Genomic DNA, 21,427 nt, shown 5'->3' on the forward strand with positions numbered 1-21,427 from the left:
GTAATACAATGATAGAACATTATATTGTATAACAAATATAAAGACTTGAGTGCTATGTGAAAGTGGAAAAAAAATCATGAAAGCCTGATTAGACTTCTTCTTCCAAGAAATCTTTAATTTAAAGACCAGCAATATTAATCGAAGACGTAAATGAATTTGTTATCATAGGGATCATTAAATTATTGTCGATATGACTGTATGATTTAAAAAAATTAAAAAAATTGCCTGCTACTTGAAAATTTCAGCAGAAACATGAGATTCGTCGATTATTCTTGTGGTATCTTACAGATGTCCTGTTTAATCGTTCAAAAACCACTTTAAGGTGGTTGCGCTCCCTAAAAATTTTGTAACTGTTTTTAGAGAATTTAATTAGATGAAAGACTGTACTGTTCAAGAAAATTAAAAAAATTTCCTGCTAGTTGTAAATTTTAGCCCAAGTTTGAAAAACATCTGTTTTCTTCAGTATCTTTGCTTTCTATGTTAAAAAAATATAATAAAGAAGACGCGATCCCTCACGAAACTGCTACCATTCTCTTCAGAAATTCATAAGAAATAAGACTGTATACATGCAAAAAATTTAAAAAAATTCCTGCCGGCTGAAAACTTTACGCAAAAGTCCAAAAACATGATTTTTCATCTCTTTCTATTCTTTCAATTTAAAAAAAAACTGTAATAAGGGAGTCGGGATCCCTAATAAAATTCGCACTGGTCTATGCAGAATTTAACAGGCTAGAAGACTGTATGGTTTAAAAGAATTAAAAAAATTTCCTGCTACTGGAAAGCTTCAGCAGAAAGTTACGGACGCAATTGCAAAAACGCTTCTCATACTTAATTTTGCCGAAAAACGTAATATTTCGAGATTGAAATGGCGCTAAAGCTTAAATTAATTGAAAAAGAAAACATTCATTTGATTTTCGTTAAAAAAAACGACCTAGTTCCTTCTTTCTACGGTCATGAAAAGATGTTATCAGCGAGTCATTAACGACTATTATCAAATAGCAGGACATTTTTTTAATTTTTTTCATCCATACAGTTTTTTGGCTTATAAAATTCTAAAGAGAATGATGCTACTTTCGTGAGGGAGCGCGTCCTCTTTATTATTCCCTTTTTAACATAGAAAGCAGAGATACAGGAGAAAACAGATGTTTTTTAACCTTCGGTTACAATTTTTAATTAGCAAGACATTTTTTTAATATTTTTAAATCATAGAATCTTGTAGCCCATTAAATTCTGCATAGGCCAGTATATATTTCGTTAGGGAGCGCGACTCCCTTAAGACATTTTTTTAAGATTGAAGGCAGAGATACAGATGAAAAATTACGTTTCTGGAGGTTTGGCTAAATTTTCCAGTTAGCAGGAAATTTTTTTGATTTTCACAATCATCTAGCTAATTAAATTCTCTAAAAGACAGTATCAAAATTTTTAGGGAGAGCAACCCCCTTAAAGTGGTTTTTTAACGATTAAACGGGACATCTGTAAGATACCACCAGAATAATCGACGAATCTCATGTTTCTGCTGAAGTTTTCAAGTAGCAGGAAATTTTTTTAATTGTTTTCAACCATGCCGACTTCAAGCCTATAAAATTCTGAAGACTATGATGTTACTTTCTTGAGGGATTACTCGTCCTCTTTATTATACTTTTCTTACATTGAAAGAAGAGATACAGATAAAAAATCATGTTTCTGGAGTTTTGGCTAAGTTTTTCAGTTAGCAGGAAATTTTTTTAATATTTTTCAAACATACCATCTTTTAGCTCATGAAATTCTGAAGACAACGGTGCTACTTTCGCGAGGGATCACGTCCTCCTTCAACAATGAAGATAGGACTTTGTCAATCACACAAACACATTTTCAAACTTAGCCGACAGGTTGAAAACGTGATTTTGCGATTTTAAGAGTTATATGTTTATTGTCAAAATACAACGTTAAGGATTACGCGATCCCTCACGAAACTGCTAGCATTCTCTTCTGAATTTCCTAAGCTGAAAGACAGTATGATTGAAATAATTATAAAAAAATTCCTGCTAACTGAAAAACTTAGCCAAAAGTCTAAAAACATAATTTTTCATCTGTATCTCTGCCTTCAATCTTAAAAAAATGTCTTAAAGGAGTCGCGCTCCCTAACGAAATGCATACTGGTCAATGCACAATTTAATAGGCTACAAGACTGTATGATTTAAAAAAATTTCCTGCAGGGGTAACAAGCCCAATAGATGGACAATTAAGACAATTCTTACAAATAACTGTCGCGTACTGAAATTAAAATGTTATTTTTATAGCAACAACTTTCAAAATAAGTTCAAAAAATATTTAAGATTTAAATAATATAGTTCCTAAATATTAAAAATAATTTTAAACTACATTAAATTAAGAAAAATGAGCGATATTGCGAAAAACCCAGTAAATGGACGAATTTGCCAGTAAATAGACAGCTCATAGCCAATAGATGGACAAGGTAAATGTGAGAGAGAGAGCGATATTATTTAATAGAACATACATTTTTATTTTTTTAACGTCAAATTAATCGGAATAATATTGTTTTCTTGAATATTAGTATTAATTGGTTGCATCCAGATCTTTTCGCTGTGATTTTAATCTCTGGACTTAATTTTCTTTTTAAATTAATTACCATTTTTGCACCTTTTTGTTCAGCTTTTTCTTTTTTTATCTTCATTTTTTCTTTTTTAATCTTGTCTCTCTCTCTGCTTTTTTAGCTTCTCTTTCTTTTTTTAATTTTTGCCTTCTTTTCTCAGTTTCTTCTTTTTTAATTTTACGCTGTAAAAATCTCTTTTGAGCTTCGATTTCTTTTTTTTCCTTTTCTTCTTTCTTTTTCATCTGGTGCTCTCTCCATTTTGAACAGGTAAGTACACATGGTAATTTGTTAGTTTCTTTTTTAGTTTTTTTTCCAGCAACTCCAGTCGATGGCCAATGAAGGTGTTTATCCCAGACATCAGATAAAGTATGCTCCTGAGAAAAGGTTTGCTCTGTCAGGTTGTTTTCATTGTTTTGTACAATTTTCAACTCGCAGTCATCTAAAAAAATATATCATTATTAATTAAGTATTAAATGTATTTTTAAACACTCCAACTTACTGTCATTATTTTTTATTTCTAAAGAAATAGATTTATTCGCATGTTCAGTTAAAGGACTAGGGACATTTGGACTAGGGGCATTCACACGATTATTTTCAACCTCCTGCATTATTTGAATTTCATTCAAGGAAGAAACGGAGCATTCTTCATTTACATTATTCAAAGCTTCTTCAATAGTACCAATGTCGGTTATATTAATATTATTTGCTTGAATATCACTATTTGTTTGACTAGAGTTAGTGATTCCACGTAATTCTTCTAAATTTCTTATATTACTTAAATCAATTATAGGAATATTTAATATGTCGATATGATTTTGGTCTTCATCTGCAGTTACTGCCTCCACACTATCTTCGGCACTTAGGATAAGTAGACTCGTTTTGTCAATATTACTTGTGCTGACAACACTTTTCATAACATGTTGAGAGAGATTTTCAGATAAGATAACTTTTTCAGTTCCATTTTCTTCTAACTCATCTGATTCTAGTTTATTCATACAAGTTTTCCATAATAAATAAACTTCGTCATCACAATCTTGATCATTTTGTCGTATTCCAATAAATTTATTTATTTTTTCTTTATCAACAAAGCAGTTGAAAAATTTTTTTGTCGAAACGAAATCTCCGTATTCTAATGGTACACTTGACTCTTCATTAGCAGTATTATTTTTCATTTGCTGTCTACGAGTGGATATACACCGTTCATAATCTACAGCATTTGCATCAAATGGATATAGTCCACACTTACGAAAGCCATTTTTGATAGTTTCATTATTGACTTGATCAAAAGCTTTTTTGAATAAAGGAGCAAAATTTGCTTTCGTCAGCGATACTTGAGTTTCTTGTTTATAAAGGTGGACTACTTCTTTCCATTTCAATTTAAGCGCTCTGAAAATTGCAATATCACGTGGTTGAATAATATGCGTTGCATTTGGAAAAAGCGAAATCACTATGATTTGATGTTTCACACAAAAGTCGCTTAATTCCAGCGATAATAGAGATTTATGTCTATCCAGAAAATAAATGACCGGAAACTTGACATTCTGTTTTACACACCAAGGATAGAAAACGTTAGCCATGTATTCATAAAATGTACTTGATACCATCCATCCTGATTCAGAGCGTCCAATCGACCAATCTGGTGGAACTGACTGCGTTAACTCATTTGCATCATAAGCGCACATATGCGCGCTCTGGTGATAGTGGCCAGGCAAAATGCGCGCATATGTGCGCTTATGATGCAAATGGGTTAAATAACCCGATATTCGTTTGTATGGTAGCATTATCATTGGTGGTAGAGATGCTCCTGCAGCGTAGAACGAGCATAACACTGTCACTGTTTCCTTTTCCTTTCCAGTTGCAATTTCATACAAATTTTTCTCCTTTCTTTGTCCCAAGACACGTCCACTTGTAGGACAAAGTTGGACACCTGTCTCATCACCATTGAAAATGCTTTCAGGTCTCTCTAAAACACTAATCAAATGATTTTCTTCTAAATAATTTCTCACTTCATTGAACCACTCTCTCAACTTTTCCTCGGTCACAGGAGCTCGACTTTTTGAGATCAGCTCGGTCTGTTTTTTTTTTCTGGATGTCTTTTCAAAAATAACTGCAACCACTTATCTCCTGGTTTATTGTCCTTAAACACGGATTCTCTTTTAGCTTCGTCGAGAACGTTTTTCACACTCATCTTGAGTTCATCCAAATGCATCGGAAAGCTCAATCAAGCTTTCCCCAGGATCCATGTCTCTAGTCGTTTTTCCTCTTCTTCAAGTAGAACTGTTTTCGAGCCTCTTTTTGCGTGCAATGGTATCTGCTCTTTAATTTTGGCATATAGTGTAGACTTAGGGATATTTAATACTGCAGACACTTTTCTGAAGGACTCTCCATTTCTGCACCTCGCAAAAGCTTTGTCTAAGTCACTCTCGGAGTGTTGATACAACTAATATGCTCTCTTTTTTATGGATTTTGACATCTAAAAAATAAATGATTTATTTATGTACATTAATAACAAAAACTTTTTATTAAATTCAGTTGAATAATATGTATTTACAAGTCGTATTCATGAAGATCATGAAGCAAAAAACCCATGTCCATTTATTGGTTAAAGGTTACAAATTTACATCCCTTTTATGGACAAGGAATATGCGCATGTATATTATATTCTTGGAAATGATTTGTATACGACCTGGTAGCAAATTTTAATAGGAACACAATGGTCTATTACTTACCTTTTCAATAAACGGTGCAAAGATTATTTTTCAATTTCTATACTAGATGTTTGTAGCAACGATCTTATTAGCGAGCATGTGTCAAGCGTTTTAAAACAAGAGGCAACGCGAAATCGAGTTTCAGTATTTTTTTTCGGGTCATATACAAAAATTACTATAATAACTTTTGCTATAGATGGAAATTAAAACTTTATTGTTTGTGACGGGATATTTCCCCGTCACAGAATATTTGTTGCTTGTGGTAAAGCTAGGTGGGCGCGGTCGGTAATTGGGTTACCGTCGCGCGTCCCATTGGCCGAATTCCGTTAGTGAGTCGCCCGCGGCAGCACGTGCCGGAATCTAGGATCGATTACGCCATAATCCGCGAGGAGCGCTGATCGATCCCGGCACGTGCTAATTGTCGCCGCGAGAACTCACTCTCTTCCTTGGATGACAGCATCGAGGACGGACCTCCTGCGTTTCGCGAATTTACGTGTAGGTACTAGCTACCTGTCGCCGGCCGGTTTATGGTTTTATTCTCCCCCCCCCCCCCCCCCCCAGGTAGTGTTTTCCCTCGGGCTTTTCCGCGAGTGCATGTGACTGCATCGGACGAAGGCGAGGGACCCTGGAATGCTGGTGGAGGACGGAGGGACTGTCTGAATTCGTAGATAGTGAGCAGGTAACGTGGAAACCCCACATCGGGGAAGTACACGCTTTTCTCTTCGTTACCGTGGGGTTCTCGGGGTAGCAGCGGGTATAAGTGGCTGAGGGGAACCGTCCTCCTGTCTTGAAAGAGCCGGCGATCGGTTTCGTCGTTATTGAGCCTTTTTTGGTTGTTGCTCGGATGCCGATTCTTAGGCGGGCGGCCATGTTGAAGGCGGCAGCCACCTAAGGAATCGACTCCTATTATTTCGTTAGCGTTGTCATATTCTTCGGTCAACATTTTTCGGGTTTTCAGGTTATCCAGGACCAGTGCCCTCTTTCGAGTTTTCTTGTTTTTTCCTATTATTTCCGGATCATGGGTTAACCTAACAAAAACGCCAAAAGCAGGGTGGATTCCCTTGGTTTTTGTTAGTTGTTCCTAAATGCATTTTTGTTTAAGTAATCGTGACTTAGGTTCCTAAAAACGTCGGATTAGGACCTGGTAAATACGCTTATTAGAAATTTGTACGGATTCGGTAAGCCCATTCTAGCACGACCTGAGACGGTCTCAGCCGGTCAAGCCGCGGAACGAGATGGGATGCCTGGCGCCCAAGTAAGAGGTTTTCACCTGTGTAATTGTTAATTCATAAACTATTGTTAAAATTAAAAAAATTGGCGTCCGTCTCTTTGTTAAAATTCCGTGTGCCTTGTGCACCTCACGCTCGGACTCGTGTTCCCCTCGCGAGTAAAAGGCGGAAAAGTCCGCCCTCGAAAAATTGTCGTCGCAAATGGCGCCCAACGTGGGGCCTAAATTGGCTTTGGGGACGAATCCACCTCCGAAGAAATAGTTTTTTTTTAAGTTATTATTATTAATTTGTTTTTGATATTTCGGGGATTACTTGAGTTTAAAACTTTCACTTGTTGTTTATTTGATTTTTGCCGGATTTCTTGGAATTATTAATGAGTCGGTTACAGCAACCAATTCCGTTGGATAAAGATATCTAATTTTAAATCTATTATTGATTAATAGGGAAAGGTTGGCTGTGATTGGGTTGTTGAGGAGTAAGAAGTTCTTGTTCTCACACAACACCAATCTAACCTACTATTATGGTTGTCTTCCGCGGTTCCCGTCAGAAATTTGAATCGACGGCTTACTTCACCTGGAATATTTATAGCTTCTCACCGGACCATGGAAATTTATTTTGAGTTTTTGCCTTAGATATTAGGTTTAAGCAACCTCATTGAGTAAATAATTTCTCACTGCTAATTATCAATAGCAGGCTTTCATATACTTATATTTTCAATAATTTTTTTTTCCCCTCGGCGTTCCCTATATTTTTCAGGTTTCGGCGGCCTTCTTCATGGAATTATAATATGAATGGTAAATAATCCATGAGCGTCGCTGAAGATTGTGTTGTAGGGGAGTAAATAATTTTTGTCCCTGTACAGCCACAGTTAAGCCTTAGAGCGGAGATTAGCCAGCATTGCTCTGTTAGGACGTCGCGATTGTTTACATTTTTTTTTGTTTTCGCTCAATAGCTTACATCGTTAATAGCGCTCCGAGAAGCAGCTACTTGAAACGGATTCCGTTTATTATAAGCCTTGCCAATAAAAATAATATCTCGAATATCTCACGTTCAAGCTGCTACCGAGAGCTCTACTGGTGATGAGAAGAGGGGATACCTGCCTTCCCAGTAGTTTAATGTTTATTCTTGATTAGAATTTATGGGATTTTGGCGTGCGATTGTGCTATTGATCCTCTTCTCTGTACTAGTAGATTAATTTATAATTACGCTATTTCGATTGATATTTATGTATTTTCTTTTTGCGTATTTAATTGCATTATGATTATATTTCATTGTTTATTGCCATGTTATTTGTGTCCCTGCTTCCTCTGCGCTTGCTTTTCCAATTATAGGTCGACGAATGAGTGAGTACCTCGTAGTTTAATTCTACGCGCACAAAAATTACAATTTTAGGTTCTCCTTCTAACCTGTAGCGAATTCAATGAAAAGTTATCTTGGCTTATCTGCAGTATCCTATTTTTTCTTGCACTTCTCGCTTTGTGCTTGACATCATTTGCTTTTGGCTTGCGTGGTTAATAGATAGGGCTGCGTTAGCAAGATTGGCAACTTTTTATCTCTTATTGATTTTGCGGTAATTAGCGAGCAGGAAAGCAGGTCCCGAGGACTTTAGGTGTGTAGCCCCTTAAGATCTTCAGGGAATTAATTTTTTTTTACTATTCATTTTTTTTTTTTGGAGCAATTATTTGGATTAAAAGTTTTTTTTTGGTAGCCTGGATTTACTTATTGTAAAATTCATTTAAGGTTACTCGTGACCTGTCTGCTGTGTTTAAAGCGTGTTTTTTTTTAAAGAAACTGCCTAATTTTAATTCTTATGGAGTAACCATTGATTACCAAAACTAGTGTAATACGTAAAGTTCCTTGTCCTTGCGAATTTAAATTAAGATCATACCACTTATTTACTAGAGCGTTATTATAACGTGTTCCCTTTGTATTTGCCGAATTAAGAAATACGTAATCTAGTGAACCAGAGATTCTCGCGGTACAGTAACGAGCTATATCGACCTTGAAGGAGAACTTTAAGCAACCATTTAATTAACCAGTCTTACGAGGTGACTTTCCAACCCACTCCTTCAGAGGGCATTACCCCTAAGTTTCTCCGATTGTATATCTCGTTTTCTCAATTATTACCTCTCCCCTATTGACTCACTGCCATTGTCGAAAAAGGTCGACTTCATCGAATTAAAATGGCGTTTTCAACCAGAAACGAACTAGATAGAACCAACCAGGCTCGAGATCAACGAGCCCAGCAGCGGGAGGAGCATCGCCAAACGGATCTTAAAACATCAAGGAATGGCTAAAAACCCTTCAATTCGGTGAATTAATCAGGATCCTGCAGCAGGAAGACCTCAGCACTAACGGAGGAATTAACAAGCTGAAGGATCGACTTTACCGCTTCATGAAGAGAAGAGAGCTTGACACGGAAGCTGCTAAATGGAATCCCCTGCACGATGAAGTGGTGCCAATGGCAGAGGCTCCTGTCCAACCGGAAGTATCTCGCAACGAAAACATCAATTTGCCTGGACCTAGTCATCCAACTGTAGTGCCTCCAATTGGCGTAGCACCTTTATTGGAATTCACAGGAATACAATCTGATACGTCCCCTACTACCGCGGCTTTGGCCATCACGGCCACTGCTGTGACCGTCATGGATACCAGGCTGGTGTCCACCATAGTAAGACCCATTCCGTCTATTGCTCGACAAATCTCGCCAATAATTTCTACCATGGGCACACCACCCCTAAGAGTCGAGGACCGCAGCGGCCCTAGACCAGAACTGAATCTAACCCTGTGACCAGACTCCCACCAACCAACAACCACTCAACCTGATCCACACTCGAGAGATCAGCCTCCGAGTTTACCAGTGATTACGGAAGTGCCCGGGACAGGTGCGATACCTAGAGGAGAACACAGCCCCCTATTTTTGCTACCTCAACTACTCGGAGCGGAGTAACTTCAGCTTGGTGGTTACCCGGAGAACGAGATGGAAGCGCTACTGATATCGAGGAAGCAGCTCATTCGGCTTTGGATCACTTCAAGAAACTGACCATTGCAGCACGGCATCGTCGGAGACAACAGAACGACGAGGTCTTCCAACGACTTGAAAACCACCGAAGAACAGGCCCGCCTCCCCTTGTACTGCCAAAATTTCAGGCACACATTAGGCATCGAGATATACCAACTTCTGTACAAAACAAGCCACATAGGGCGCAGCGGGACTTGCCTAGGCTTACTTCAAGGAGAGGCCCCTAATCCTCAGGAGAGAGCATTCTATCCCAGACAGGTCCAGATCGACAATCGGCAAGACACCGACCCCGTGCTGAACCTATAAGCCATCAAAGGAGACGTTATAGAAGGGACCTTTACGAGAATGAATCTGATCAAGATCGATATGACTCCGACCTTAGACCTAAACATCGACAGGAGAGGTCGTACAGGACACATAGCTCTTCCACTGATGATTCATCCGAGTCTGACGACGATTCTATCGATAGAAACACACGTCAACCCCGTCGTCACAGGATACAGGACTCCTCGACTGAACATCATCCTACCAGAAGAGGAACTAGGGCGGTAGACACCTTGCAAAAGTGGCGAATCTCTTTCGACAATGAAAGAAAAGATAGCGCAGTATCTTTTCTAGAACGCCTGGAGGACTGCATAGAAGGGTCTGGTTTACATAAACGGGAAATACTAACAGCATTACCAGTAGTTCTTACTGGCCCCGCTAAGAAATGGCATAGGTTGTATGGACGAGATTGCCAATCATGGTCGGATTTTGAGAGGGAATTCAAACGAAGATTCTCAACGAAGGAGTATAGAACGCGAGTAAAAGAACAGGTACGCAGTCGCCTTCAGGGGGATCAGGAAGCTATCACCGAGTATATCGAAAATATGGAGACCATCTTCTCCTATCAGGACCCTCCTTTATCCACCAGGAAAAGACTAGATATCATTTACTATAACCTCTTACCGGCTTATACCCGTCATTTCCTTAGGAGCGACTTCTCTTCCGTGCGAGGCCTCATTCAGCAAAGACGAGAATTGGAATACCAATGGAACAAGCTTAAGGAGCGACGGACTCCTAGCAATGCAGCGGCGCCATTACCGGTACCTACGGCGGCCTATAGCAAACCAACTAAAGCTAATCAAGCTTGTGCCGCAATTGAGGACCCGGGCTCTTCCGATCAATCAGACTCTAGTTCGAAGATAAAGAAAAAGAAGAGGATGTCAACAACCAAAAACGAGGCTGAAGTTAAACCGGATGCAGCTACCGTTGCCAGCATTGAGGTGAACCCACCTAGTAGTCCCAAAAAGAAAGGCAAGAGAAAAGGGAACTCTAAACAATCTTCTCCCACCCCACCGACCCCCTTGTCTCCAGGACCTCCTTAGTACATTCTATTCCCTACTTGGCCACCAGGATCGCCCTGGCCCTCTGGGTCAACTTGGCCACCTGGGGTATCTTGGCCACCACCACCGGCTATGTCTACAAGTCCTCCTACAGAAAATAGACCCCAACCTTTACCTCGGGAACAGCGCAATAGAACAAATAGTCCCTGTCATAATTGTAGGCAATTAGGTCATTGGATGTCGGAATGCCCTCAACCTAGACTACCAAGGCTCTCAGGGACGAATTCAGAATCAAATAGGCAAGAAACAAATAATTTAACGTTACCTAGTACGTCAACGGGAAACGCCAACCCTGATGGACCCTCGGGGTCAAGCCCACCATGGTATCCAAAGGAAAGACCCTGAATCCAGGTGATAGCCACCTACCCACACGCACAATTAGTGTAGGCAGAACACACCCAGACATGGCTACCGATTTTAAAGAAATTGATTGTTTTTATGAGAAATCTATTATGGAAGAAAGTGAGGAGGTCACCGCACATCGGGAAAAAGAGGATCCAGAAGGTAACGTGAATCTGATGGACCGACGTTCACAACCAGGTAAGGACTCGGACCATTTGCTAGAGGAACACCCAGATAAGGAGGTTACCAGCGACCTTAACAAACCGATGATGGCAGTTGAGCCTCTTGAAACCGAGTTGGAAACTTTTGTTATTAGGTCTAGGACCATTTTACCGGATTTGGCGGGCATGCGGCCCGAACCTCTTGATTTTCGCGGATTTTTGTACATCCGACTATATGATAAGTTTTTATTGGGATTGATAGATACTGGAGCAGAGCTCAGTTATCTAAATTTAAAGGCTGCGAATGAAATTAGCCTTTCTGAAAGCTTAGCGGCGTCGACTGGCGTGCAGGTGGCAGACGGACGATCATGTGCGATAGATCGAGATACCGTTCTGCAGTTCACCGTTAATGGAAAGTCTGCCAATCTTCAGGTTAGTATAGTACCGACCTTAGCGTTTGATTGCATTTTGGGAGTAGATTTTTTAAAATTATTCGACTTAGTAGTCGACGTTAATAGGGATATGTAGGGAACTAGAGACGTTCCTCAGTATTCGCTACTACTGCCTGGAGTGAATCATTTACCAGCGGATGAATTAGCCGTGGTAGCTAAAGTGGTACAGGACCCAGAAGTAATCAGACGACCTAGCGTAAGAGACGAACGGCCGTTTTTATGGCTTCAGATTGGCGATGTTCGAGCCCAAGTTTTGTTAGACACAGGTGCGGTGAGAACCTTCATAGGTGAGCGTCTGGTTGATTTAATCCGCCCATCCATAGACGTTACTAGGAGTAGTCTGATGCGATTGGGGGATGGAAGAGTAACTAAAACCGTGGGCGAAGCTTACATCGAATTTGAAATTGATAAGGTGAAGCGAGTTTTAGCGGTTAAAGCGGCGCCTGTATTAGATTATCACTGTATTCTTGGTGTCGATTTTATTAAAGCTTTTGGAATTACTATTAACTTGCGTCGACGATCGTGGAAAACATCCGCGGGAACATGGCGAGAGTTCGCAGCAGTAAAAGACTCTAGAAGTTGGAAGGAGGAACCCCTAGATTGTGCGGCATTAGTGGAACTTTCGACGGATCAGAAAACTGCGCTCGAGGGAGTGAAGAAACGTTATGCAAAACCTCTTTCGGATGAACCAAGGATTACGAGATTGGTGTAGCACCATATTGATGTACAAGGCCACGCACCTATAAGACAACGAGCCCGGCGAATTTCTCCAAAGATGTACGAAGTCGCCCATCAAGAAGTGGACAAAATGCTTACCAGTGGAGTGATTGAATGTTCAGCGAGTTCCTGGGCGAGCTGCCCTGTGATAGTTCCCAAACCTAACGGGAAATTTCGTTTCTGCATTGATTACCGGGAGGTTAATGCGGTCACCAAAAAGGATGCGTATCCTCTACCCCACATGGAGGCGATACTGGATAAACTCAGGTCAGCCAAGTACATTTCTACACTGGATCTAAGTCAAGCATATTTTCAGATAGAGTTAGAGGAAGCCGGCAAGGAAATAACGGCTTTCATCGTTCCCGGGAAAGGCCTTTTCCAATTTCGTCGGATGCCTTTCGGACTAACCAATGCGCCGGCCACGTTCCAGCGGCTCATTGACCGCTTAATAGGACCAGAGTTGGAGCCTGTAGTATTTGCCTACCTCGACGACATAATTTTGGTGACCCCAAGTTTCTCTGAGCATATGGAATGGCTCGAGAAGGTGGTAAAAATTATTGAAGGCGCAGGCCTGGAAATCAACTGGGAGAAAAGCCAACTCTGCCGTTTTGAAGTGTGGTTCCTGGGATACCTAGTAAACAAGGAAGGATTGGCACCTGACCCAGAAAAGGTCAAACCTATCGTGGAATACCAACCCCCTACTAATCTGAAGCAACTTCGCCGATTTTTAGGTATGGTGGGATGGTACGCTAAGTTTTTGCCGAGCTTATCAGAGGACAAGATACCCTTAGTCCAATTATTACGGAAGAATGTTAAGTGGAATTGGGGGCAGGAGCAAGATGAAGCCTTTGTTAAAATGAAGCAGTCGTTGTTTTCTGCACCGATTCTAGCAAGACCGGATTTTTCTTTACCTTTTCTCCTACAGACTGACGCGAGCGATTACGCTATAGGAGCGATTTTAGTCCAAAACATAGACGATGAGGAACATCCTATAGTTTTTATTAATAGGGTTCTTTCAGCAGCTGAGGTCAAATATACCGTTACCGAAAAAGAGTATCTAGCGGTGGTCTGGGCCATTAAAAAGCTGCGACCTTATTTGGAAGGATATCCGTTCACCGTTATAACGGATCACAGCAGCTTGCGATGGCTTAACAACCTCAAGGATCCTACGGGGAGATTAGCGCGATGGGCATTAGCACTCCAAGCTTACGACTACCACGTAATACACCGGAAGGGTGCCTTGCACCATGTACCAGACTCACTATCCAGAGCCTTTGAAGGAACATTAATGACACCAGCAGAAGGAGAAGAAGGAGCCGTTCCTGTCGTAGCAGTGACTGAGGGGGCAGACCCCTGGTACTATCGAAGGACCGAAGAAATACAGAAATTTCCAGATAAATATCCAACTTGGAAGATTGAGGGCCTAAAGATGTATCATCTTTTGCCCAACAAAAACCATGCGATATTGATCCAGGAATTGGACGACTGGAAATTAGTATTACCACGAGCACAGAGAGTCGAAGCGATTAGGTTGGCGCACGAACAGCCCTCATCAGGACATCTAGGCGTTGCGAAAACCAAGTATCGTTTGGCTACTCGATTTTTTTGGCCGGGAATGCAGCGGGACGTCTGGAAATTTGTGCGCTCATGTGAAACTTGTCAAAGGACAAAGGTCTCCCAAGCTCCTCCCACCGGGTTAATGATACCTAAAGTGATCGAACACTCGTGGACCGTCGTGTCTGCTGACATTATGGGACCCTTACCCCCAAGCCGATCTCAGCACCGATATATTGTGGTATTTTTAGATAATTTCAGTCGCTGGATCGAAATGAAGCCTCTTCGTAAGGCTAATGCAAAGTCCATCGTGTCTGCTTTCGAAGATTTAGTAATTTATCGCTGGGGAGCGCCTCGTGTGTTTTTATCGGACAACGGAACAGAGTTTGCGAACCAAGTCTTGCGACAGTGCTTGGAAAAACATGGAGTGAAACATTTTACCATTGCCCCCTATCATCCGCAATCTAATCCTGTAGAGAGAGTGAACAGAGTGGTAAAAGGAATGATTTCTGCGTTCGTGTGACAGGACCACAAGGACTGGGACGTTCATCTACCACAGTTTTGCTAAACAATAAACAGTTCTTTTCACGTTTCTACTGGAGAGTCTCCCGCGTTCTTAAACTTTGGGCGTGAAGTGGAGTGCTTCAGGGTTAATTCGGGAGTGACTGACTTAAATGAAGTGGTAGTGGAGAATGACACGGCCAACTGGGCCGAACGCTTAGGAAAAATGTCGAAACTATACGAGGTAGTGCGTCGACAAATGCGTAAAGCCAGTGAACGACAAGCACAATATTACAACAAAGGTAGAAAAACTGTATTGTATAAGGTCGGAGACCTAGTGTGGCGTCGCAATCATGTACTGTCGTCTGCCGCAGACAATTTTGCGAATAAATTAGCTCCTAAGTTCAAAGGACCTTATAAAATATTACGTGTTTTGTCTCCTAGCGTTTACGAGTTAGACGATACCAAGTCACGGCGCAATCCACAGGCGCATGTGTCAGACTTAAAACCATTCATTGCTGTCTATCCCGAACGTGAGTTATTGGAAATGGAAGATACTCAGGAAAGCTCTTCGCCGAAAGAAATTGATCGCAACTCTCAGGTACAGAAGGACGATAAGTTAGCGCTTGGGGATTCTAAAGATCCAGGAGATCGCAGAGACTCCTCAGGCAAGGGAAAGCAAGCCGCGGATAAGCCAAATGTTTGGACCCAGCGTTTACGTCCCCGCAACCCTAAACCATAGTGACCCTTTTCATTGTATAGATTATTGAGGAATTGTTCCTCATTTCACTTGATGTCTTTCAGTAGAAATTGATCTTGTTGTAGGCATTGATTTTAGTATGAGTTTTTACTGATTGATTGAATGCCTGTCCTTGATCCTCTTATCCTAGTAATCTCCCCGGTGAACGGCTAAGTACATTTTTTTTTAGGGTCAACAGTGGACCAATTTAGTTGCATGGAGTGCGTGGGCAAGCGCCACGATTAACAAAAGATCCCAATTAAATTTGGCATTATTAATGACCTCTCTCCTTTTACAGGGAGGAGATAGACTCCTAGCAGCCGCTTAATTTTCCTTTGCTTCTTCATTTTTCTCATTTAGATTCTAGCCTTTATTAGTAAGCCCTTGAGATGCCGGGATACGTTCCCTTCGGCCATGGGTCCTATAGGCCCCTTGTTGGAGAGTTAGACGGAGTGTACCGGGTGCCGCCGGACACGGAGGACCGATTCGTGGCCCAGCACGCCAACCCGTACAGGCCGATGGTGGAGTTTTCGGGCGTCAACTGGCCCTCTTCATTTCGGGAGCCCTTTAACCGCCGTCATCGGGCCTGGGGCGAACGAGTGGCTCCAGCGATGCCTCTGCGGCCATCCCTGCCTCCTCGCCTTCCCATGCCGGAGGTGGCGGCATACCGGGGCGACTTCGGCCCTCCCTAGCCCTTCGGATGCCTACGATGCCTGGACCGGAGACCTGTTGGTGCGGCCTGCTTCCTTCATGGTACCCCGACCGGAGGAGCGACGCTAACTGGAGCTGCAGCAGGAAGCCATACCAGTGTTCCAACCGAACCGGCAGTGGTGGAGTCAAGGACCCCTGCCCAAAGACCGCTGCTTCCAGTGCCGCTTGCCTGGCCATATTTGGAACGTGTGCCCCCGTCCGGCGCTTTGGGCCTATTGTTACCGCTGCGGATGGCCCTTCGAGACCATAGAGTCGTGCCCCAAATGCTCCGGACCCTACTGGAGGATCCTGGGACGCCGACCTCCCCCGCGACCCTTTACGCTTGACTGGACGCGGGAAATGCCGCAACCCTCCCCGGAACTCACACGAAAGGCTCGGTCCCAGAGTGATTTAGAGAAGAGACGGGTTTTTGGGAGCGGCGTCACCAGGGTCGCTCACCCCGGTAGGACCGCGGACTTTGAGAGGCTTAACATTGTGACCAGGTGGCAGACACCTCCATTATCAAATAAGGCCGTTTCGCGTTTTCTTTTCTTCCAGGTGGCAGACACCTCAGTAGTAGAATAAGTTATTTTTCATTTTTTCCAGGTGAAAGACACCTCATTAGCTCATTAGGGCATAAGAAGTTTTTTTTTTGATGGAAGACACCTATTACTTGCTCCATTGAGCATTTTTCATAGTTCGTTTGGTAGGTTAAGTTCCAGGTGGCGCACACCTCTAGTCAGTTTATTTGATTATTTAATTATAGCTTAAATTTTAGTTTTCATTGCGTAGCTTTAAGTGCAGGTAGCATACACCTATTGTAAACTCGTTGAACCGAGTATAGGTTTCGTTTACCATTTTGTTTATATTCATTCTTTGCGTAGATTTTTCTCCCGTTCGTGGGACTAACGTTTTATTGGCTCGTAGAGCAACGTTTGTTTAAACTCTTTCGGCACAGAGTTAATTTTTTTGGTGACAAGCACGGTCTGCGCTCATTGGAGCTTTCGTTTTTTTTTGTCGTGATTATTACAGCGTACCGGTTAGAGTGCGCTTTTGCAGGTGACCGACGCCTATTTACTTTTGGAACTTTTGCTTTTTCATGTGTCTTAGGAAAAGCCATCGCGGCCTCATTATTATTTTCTTCTGCGGCAGTGGCGTGTAGAGCGAGTTGATTGTTGTATTCGCTTCAGCATTAATTCCTAAGCTTGGCGATTGTCCTGGCTAACAGGCTTATGTAGTAGAGTCTCCTCTTTCTGTGTCATTCTTGATCCTTGCATAGGCCTCTGAGCTTTGTCAATTACATCCCATGTTGCTAAAGCTTTGGTTTTCTTTGATGTTATGATTACTTAGCAGAAATTCTCTCCCCGCATGTCACTAATTAATTTTACTTTTCGATAGAATTGGTCGTTACCCGTGGTTAGGATTATCCTCTCCGCTAGTGATCGTACTCTCCGTTCCTTTACGCGCGTAAGACATCATTTAGGGTATCCAGTTCATCAAGCACAAACATGCGAGGACGTGGACAGGAAGCGAGTTATATACATCTTAGCCATTGAAGCATCCTTCCGGTTGGATAACAGAGAACTGCGGAGGACACCAAGGGTGAGAAGCACATGTCCAGAGTCAAGAGCGATCCTTCAGTCGAAGGAGTGGCATAGGACATGGATGCTGGGAGGCACCTTCTGCTGAGGAATGTCAACCAACCCGCTTGCGCCCACAGGACTGGAAGGGGAACTCCAAGATACCTTGTATCATCTTAGATTGGCTGAATCTCTCGTTAATTGTTCTTTTCTTGATGTTTCTGCTTGTATAGCCCTTGTCCCTTGGGGAGACGGGTCTCGCATAAGGGAGAGGGTGTTGTGACAGGATATTTCCCCGTCACAGAATATTTGTTACTTGCGGTAAAGCTAGGTGGGCGCGGTCGGTAATTGGGTTACCGTCGCGCGGCCCATTGGCCGAATTCCGTTAGTGAGTCGCCCGCGGCAGCACGTGCCGGAATCTAGGATTGATTACGCCATAATCCGCGAGGAGCGCTGATCGATCCCGGCACGTGCCAATTGTCGCCGCGAGAACTCACTCTCTTCCTTGGATGACAGCATCGAGGACGGACCTCCTGCGTTTCGCGAATTTACGTGTAGGTACTAGCTACCTGTCGCCGGCCGGTTTATGGTTTTATTCTCCCCCCCCCCCCCCCCCCCAGGTAGTGTTTTCCCTCGGGCTTTTCCGCGAGTGCATGTGACTGCATCGGACGAAGGCGAGGGACCCTGGAATGCTGGTGGAGGACGGAGGGACTGTCTGAATTCGTAGATAGTGAGCAGGTAACGTGGAAACCCCACATCGGGGAAGTACACGCTTTTCTCTTCGTTACCGTGGGGTTCTCGGGGCAGCAGCGGGTATAAGTGGCTGAGGGGAACCGTCCTCCTGTCTTGAAAGATCCGGCGATCGGTTTCGTCGTTATTGAGCCTTTTTTGGTTGTTGCTCGGATGCCGATTCTTAGGCGGGCGGCCATGTTGAAGGCGGCAGCCACCCAAGGAATCGACTCCTATTATTTCGTTAGCGTTGTCATATTCTTCGGTCAACATTTTTCGGGTTTTCAGGTTATCCAGGACCAGTGCCCTCTTTCGAGTTTTCTTGTGTTGTCCTATTATTTCCGGATCATGGGTTCACCTAACAAAAACGCCAAAAGCAGGGTGGATTCCCTTGGTTTTTGTTAGTTGTTCCTAAATGCATTTTTGTTTAAGTAATCGTGACTTAGGTTCCTAAAAACGTCGGATTAGGACCTGGTAAATACGCTTATTAGAAATTTGTACGGATTCGGTAAGCCCATTCTAGCACGACCTGAGACGGTCTCAGCCGGTCAAGCCGCGGAACGAGATGGGATGCCTGGCGCCCAAGTAAGAGGTTTTCACCTGTGTAATTGTTAATTCATAAACTATTGTTAAAATTAAAAAAATTGGCGTCCGTCTCTTTGTTAAAATTCCGTGTGCCTTGTGCACCTCACACTCGGACTCGTGTTCCCCTCGCGAGTAAAAGGCGGAAAAGTCCGCCCTCGAAAAGTTGTCGTCACATGTTATTAAAGCAAAAAAAGTTGCTCGTTATTCGCTTTTAAACATTTTTAAAAATTGATTTATTATGAAAGTGTCCATCTACTAGTCGGTGTCCATTTATTGGATTGGTTACCCTACTTAAAAATTTTAACCGAAGGTTGAAAAACATGTTTTCTCCTGTATCTCTGCTTTCTATGTTAAAAAAGTATAACAAAAAGGACGCGATCCCTCACGAAAGTAGCATCATTCTCTTCAGAATTTTATAAGCTAAAAGACGGTATGGATGAAAAAAATTAAAAAAATTTCCAGCTATTTGATAATAGTCATGAATGACTCGCTGATGACATCTTTTCATGACCGTAAAAAAAAGCGAACTAAATCATTTTTTTGAATGAATATCAAACGAATATTTTCTTTTTCGATTAATTTAAGCTTCTGTGCCATTTAAATCTCGAAATATTACGTTATTCGGCAAAATTAAGTATGAGCAGCGGTTCTCAACTTGCGTCCGTAACTTTCTACTGAAACTTTCTGCTATCTTTAGCGCCATTCAATTTTTCTCTTTTTTGAATTGATATGGATACCAAATGTCCAAAATATTATATCCTACATTTGAACAATTTTCCTGGAAACAATAAAACTTTCTTATTACTATATACGATTAGAGAAAAGTAGATGAATATTTGCTTGACATTTTATTTAATATTCAATGATAATATAAAAGAATATTTAAAACAAATATTTACCTCTACGCCTCTCTAATTAAAGTAAAAAGAAATTATTATCGTCTCCAAAATATTGTATGAATTTGGTATATGTTCTTTCAGAAAAATAGTATGAATATGTTGTTAATAAATAATAATCCAGCATTCCTGATTTTATAAAATAAATAGTAAATTCTGTATTTTCATGAAAAAAAGTCTTTTGCAAAAGAACTGTAGTCTCTTAATACGCACAGTTAAATCTACGTATAATTTTCAAAAGATGATAAATATATATAATAGTGTCAGCAATATCGCATAAGCCAAGAAAATTAAATAGTACAGCTAGTAAAATATTTAAGATTAAAAAATATAAACTGTAGAAATAGCTATTTATCTATTACCAAAATTAAATTAAATGATGGCGAATTAATAGGATATTTGCAAATATCACATACTGTACACCATCTTAAACACATCTAACCATCAAGTTGGATAAAAAGTAATAAAAATGGCTTTTGCATTATGTATGGTATATAAGGTAACAATAAAAGCATCTTTGAGTTGACTTTAAAAAATTTTAACGAATAATATGTAATAAGTTCAACAGATTTCAGAAAATATATTAAATAAAATATTTAATAACTAGCAAAAATCTACTAGATATTAGGCTATAAATTTCTATGGACATAATACGTAGTGTATTTCTTTCATTTCTTATCTAGCTTGTGCAATTATTAACTTCTGTATTGAAGTATACCAAATTTAAAACGACAATAAAATACTCTAATTTCTGTATGAAATCTGGTAGAATGCAAATGTTATGCGTAAGACCAGACCCTACAAAAATGTCAAAAAGTAACTAAATTTTCATCAATGTTATGAACATTTAAAGCCTTAAGGTCCATTATCCTTTTAAAATATATAAAAAAATTACTAAATTCACATCATGATGTGAATTTAGGGCCTTGTAATTTAATTTCTTTTCAAAATGCATTAAATTTGTAATAATTAGCATTTTATAAGAAAACCTTGCAGGTTATTTTGGGCATAAAGCTTGGAAATATAATTCAAATATAGTCAGTGAATATTATGAGGGAACTCTCCAAAAGTGTAATTATGATACAAATTCATCATTGCATTATTTTGTATTTTATTCAATAGATTATTAAGTTAATGTCTGAATTAAAATTTTACATTTTGCAACAATATGGACATTGGAAAATGTTTTTTTAGCTTGTAATCATTAAAACAATTATTTACTTTTATTTTCTACATTCTTACAAAACGTTATAAGATCCCGCAAAAAACAAGCTTCGCTTGTAAAAAAAGGCGACAAGTACATTAATCGTCTAGCATAAATAATATAATAAAATAAAATATTCGAAATAAAAAAATGAGTGAAATCCGAATGTTAGGCAAGTATAAATTTTTACTGTAGAAAAAGTTAAAATTTCTAAAAAATAATAGTAATACAACAAAGTTATTTGCCGGGCCCATAAAGTTAATACCTAAGAGGCTATCTTACAACACAAGCGTTGCATCTCATAATTTCAAAATGTGGCTACTCAATGCCATTGCATACA

General features: G+C 40.8%; 1 pseudogene; it reads right to left on the reverse strand.

The window, feature by feature from the left end:
- Nucleotides 1–2,501: 2,501 nt before the first annotated feature.
- On the reverse strand, nt 2,502–6,489 carry LOC136773033 (uncharacterized; annotated as a pseudogene).
- Nucleotides 6,490–21,427: the final 14,938 nt, after the last annotated feature.

This window comes from Prorops nasuta, unplaced genomic scaffold, assembly GCF_024137725.1.
Source record: "Prorops nasuta isolate Cenicafe-Biocafe unplaced genomic scaffold, Cenicafe_Pnas_1.2 PNAS00001, whole genome shotgun sequence".
Lineage (NCBI taxonomy): Eukaryota > Metazoa > Arthropoda > Insecta > Hymenoptera > Bethylidae > Prorops > Prorops nasuta.